This window comes from Terrapene carolina, unplaced genomic scaffold (assembly GCF_002925995.2).
Source record: "Terrapene carolina triunguis isolate 2854851 unplaced genomic scaffold, T_m_triunguis-2.0 Scaffold227, whole genome shotgun sequence".
In the NCBI taxonomy this organism is placed as follows: Eukaryota; Metazoa; Chordata; order Testudines; family Emydidae; genus Terrapene; species Terrapene triunguis.
This window is the reverse complement of record NW_020664578.1, coordinates 835,842-839,979: the sequence shown is the minus strand read 5'-3', so window position 1 is coordinate 839,979 and position 4,138 is coordinate 835,842. Positions and strand designations below refer to the sequence as shown.

General features: G+C 60.6%; 1 protein-coding gene across 1 annotated transcript in view; it reads left to right on the top strand.

The window, feature by feature from the left end:
* Positions 1-551: 551 nt before the first annotated feature.
* PEAR1 (platelet endothelial aggregation receptor 1) overlaps positions 552-4,138 on the top strand; it is a 54,906-nt gene continuing 51,319 nt past the window's right edge. Inside the window, exon 1 of the mRNA XM_026656303.1 lies at positions 552-749. The gene's annotated coding sequence lies outside the window, so the exon portion shown is untranslated. The remainder of the gene's footprint in view (positions 750-4,138) is intronic.

Here is a 4,138-nt window from a genome sequence, read left to right as displayed (position 1 = left end):
GAGTGTCTGCAGGTTTTGTATCTGTTTTTCTGGAAGGGACCCAGAGTGGGACTCACCTATCCCATCTCTAAAATCCTGGGACCCCTACGGCTACGACCACACTGCCTCGTGACGATAAGGCGGTCGCGGTCGTGGCTTTAACATGAGTGAGGTCGAATGAAGCCCGAGTCCTTAGCTCGTGTGAAAGCTGCAAACTGCCTCGTCTTCATTCGGGCTTCACCACGTGGGCGCCGACCCATCCTGTTCCCTAGTGAGGACGCAGCCCCGGGGGGCTGGATCCTGGCCACAGAGCTCTGTGGGATGGGTTCTGGTTTAACGCTTGTTTTGCAGCTTCTATTTCACACAGGCTGGTTTCTTGCCAAAGAAAAAGTGATGTGTATGCATGGTTTTTTTTTTCCTTCTTCCTCCAAGCCCAGCGCCCTTAGTAGTTTCCTTGTCAAAACTTCCTGAGTTGGTTCCCAGCCCCCTTCCTGCTCCCTCCCCCTCACACTGAATGGCCCCTCCCCGCCACAGCCTCCTCTGACCCACAGACTCAGCGCCCACCCTGCCGCGAGCAGGAGACGAGACCCAAACCCAAAAGAGGGCTCGTTGGTTCTTTTTTCCCTGGAGAGGGAAATACATTCTCCCTTCCTAATCTTTTTATCCCCCCTCCCCCCAATTCTTTCAGCTGCTTCGCACGGCCCGTCTGCTCCCTGCTAGAGGATTTTTTGGGAGGCTGCCGGAGATCCCTTGCCCGGGACAGAAGAAAGGTGAGTGCTATGGGGTTTGCCCACGGCTGATTGTTGGATGGATACAGATCGGGGACTGTCAGGGCGCTGATCACTGGAATCCGAGCACCAAAAGCCGAGCCAGGTGCCCGAGTTACAGAGGTTGTTTACGAGAGATTTCAAGGGGCATCCTGGAGCAGCCTGCTTTCTACAGAGGGGCTGGGGGCCGGGGCGCTGTATTGCCTCTAATGTTACAGCCCAGTATTGGCTGATAACGCCCCACAGGGCTCCTCTGAGCATCCAGGGTCCAGCGTCTAGGTAGCTCTATCTTCCCAAGAGGTCTGAGGCTCGATTCTGGTCTCCGGTGTAAATCCGCGGGGGCGGGGGTGTCAAGAGTTGGGGCCAGATTCTGCTCTCAGTGAAATCGGTGCAAATCTGGAGTTATTCTACGGGCGTCAATGGACATCGGTTCAGGTTCTGTTCTTCGTGACAGTGCCGTGAATCCAAAGTCAAGCTGGGGGGCGGGAGGGGGCAAAGGAGGTCGGTCCGCGTTCGGCTGTCGGCGCTGCGGGTGTAAAGGCAGAGTCACTCTGCTGGAGTCTGGCAGGGCTGCTGGATCGACGCCACGCCAGCGAGGGCAGGAGCAGCCCTGTGGTGCTGGAGCTGAGACCCGGCTGGCAAGGGATTGGCAGAGGCTGGGTTCTGTGCGGAGGGACCCGGCGCGGGAGCCTGGAGCCGGGGCAGGTGGCTGGCCAATGTGCGGGGAAGGGGGGTCAGGCGACTCCAGCAGGGGGTTCAAAGAGAGGGACTCCCTCACCCTCTGCGTCCTGCTCCTCCAGATTTCCTCCTCCCTGACAAGTCCCGGGAACAGCTGGACGAGCCCCCAACCTGGCCAGGGTACCTGTTCCTGCGAGCGGGCCCGTCTGGGGGAGGGGGAGATTAGAGCAGAGTGGGTGGGGGTTCGGGGCGGAGTGGAAGTTGGATGGGGCATAGCAGGGCGGGATGGGATGTGGGGAATAAGGCATGGAATGGGGTTTTTGGGGGGGACAGTGGGCTGGGCTGATCTGGAGTAGGGCATGGGAGCTGAGCTGGATAGGTGTGGGGGGAGCTGGGGTAAAGACTAGGGGCTGGCGTAGGGTATGGGGGCTGGGCAGGCTGGCTGGGGTCAGTCTGGGATGGATCTGGGGGCTGGGTGGGTCTGGGGGCTGGAGTGGATCTGAGGTAGGTGCTGGATGGATCTGGGACCTGGGTGGGTCTGGGGGCTGGAGTGGATCTGAGGTAGGTGCTGCATGGATCTGGGGCTTGGGTGGATCTGGGGACAGATCTGGAGTGGGTCTGGAGTCTGGGGTGGATCTCGGGGAGGGTCTACAGTGGATCTGGGCACTGGGTGGATCTGGGGTAGGGCCTGGGGGCTGGATGGACCTGAGGACTAAGTGGATCTGGAGCAGGGGCTGGGCTGGGACCAGGGCAGGGCAGGGATGGGGCAGGCCAGGTATGATCCCATCTAACCCCATCACAGCACAGGCTCCACTTGTCCCGCCCTGAACCGCTTGGGTCCCGAGTTGGCCAGCCCCCAAGAGGGCTCTGGCTGGGGCTGTAGGGCCGGGTGTAGCCTGGCTGGGCCAGCGGTCTCCTGGCCAGCTTGCCATCCGCTCAGCCCCAGGAGGAAGCACGTCAGTGCCTGTGACACTGCAGCGGAAACTGGAGGGGCAGAGATAGTGGCTCCTCTCCGGGTCCCTGCGCCTTCCCGGGACAGATAGCCCTTAAAGGGACATCGCGAAGGGCTGGAGAGAGACACTGGGTCTCGGGACAGCCCCCTTCCCACCAAAGCAGAAGGGACTTGCACAAGGTCATACAGAGAGTCAGCATGAGAAATGGCAACAGAACCCAGGAGTCCTGGCTCCCAGCCCTCCCAGCTCTAACCACTAGACCCCACTCCCCTCCCGGGGCTGGGCTAAACCCCCAGAGTCTGGACTCCCAGTTCCCTTCACTATCCACATCCCCCTCCTTCGCAAAGGGTGACGTTTAACTTTGCGGGCGAGGGGACAGCCTGGTCCTTGTGGTATTTCACCCTGACCAAGGCAGTGCGATACCCGAGTGAAGGCGCCTGTGATGCGGTGGGGGGTGACATCCGTGGCTCGCGCTGCATGCGGAGGGAAAGGTCACCACGGCTGTCATCCCGCCTCCTTTTGAGCCTGTAGAAGGGAACGTGCTGTGTCCCGGATGCTCAGCGGATGTGCCTCCCCAGCGGGTTCCAGACACTCAACGTCCACCCCTGTGCGCTGGGACTACATTGGGGTGGGGATCCTGGCATAGCACCTCCCCTCCCGGGATCTCAAAGCATTTTATTTATGAGTGAATCCTGCAAACCTGCTCAGGAGATGCAGGCGTTACCGTTTACCCCCATTTTACAGAGGGGGAAACTGAGGCACAGTGCAGGGAGGTGATTTTGCCCAGAGAGTCAGTGGCAGAACAGAACTCAGGAGTCCTGGCTCTCAGCCCTCTGCTTTCATCACTCGATTAAACTCCTTCCCCAAACCGAGAATGGAATCTAGGAGCCCTGCTGCCCAGTCGTCTGCTCTCACCATTAGTCCACACTTCCTCCAGTAGCTGGGAACAGAACCCAGGAGCAGGGGCTCCCAGTCTCCTGCTCTACGCTCGGAGATGGGCTGGTGGTTAGAGCGGATGACCGAGACAGGCAGCCTGTGTTCTGAATGGCTTTGGGAAGGGAGTAGGGTCTAGTGGTTAGAGCGGGGGGGGGCTGGGATCCAGGACTCCTGGGTTCTCGCTCCAGTTCTGGGAGGGGAGTGGGGTCTAGTGGTTAGAGCAGGGGAATTGCGAGTCAGGACTCCTGGGTTCTATTCCCAGCTCCGCTCTTTGACCTTGAGCCAGTCACTTCCCTGTCTCTGTGCCTCAGTTTCCCCATCAGGGCAGAACTGACCCCCTCCCACCAGGGGGATCATGTTGAGGCTTTAATCCTCACTCCCCACCCAGAGCTGGGAATAGAACCCAGGAGTCCTGATTCCCAGTTCCCTGCTCTGAGCCCGCCTTTGGGGAAGGTGAGGTGCAGCAGTGATGCGAGCTAATCTCCCCCTGCCCACCACCGCACCAGCAGGCCAGAGCCGTGACGCCACCTGGAGCATCCGGCTCCCAGCCCCTTGTCTAACCACTAGGCACCACTCTGCCCTGTGACTCGGCCTGCCCGGATGTCAGCGGAAGGGGCGGCAGCCCAGGGGCTAGGGGGGTGCAGACCCTGCCGGGCAGGCATGTGACTGCTCTGCTGACTGGAGCGTGGCTTAAAATAGCTCCAGAGGCTTTGAACCCCTCTGTGGCGTGGCCCGGCCCGGCCCTACGTTCCCTCCAGGGCTAGAGCTGCCTCCTTCTCCCAGCGCTGGGAGGGGAGTGGGGCCCAGTGGCTAGCGCAGAAGGGG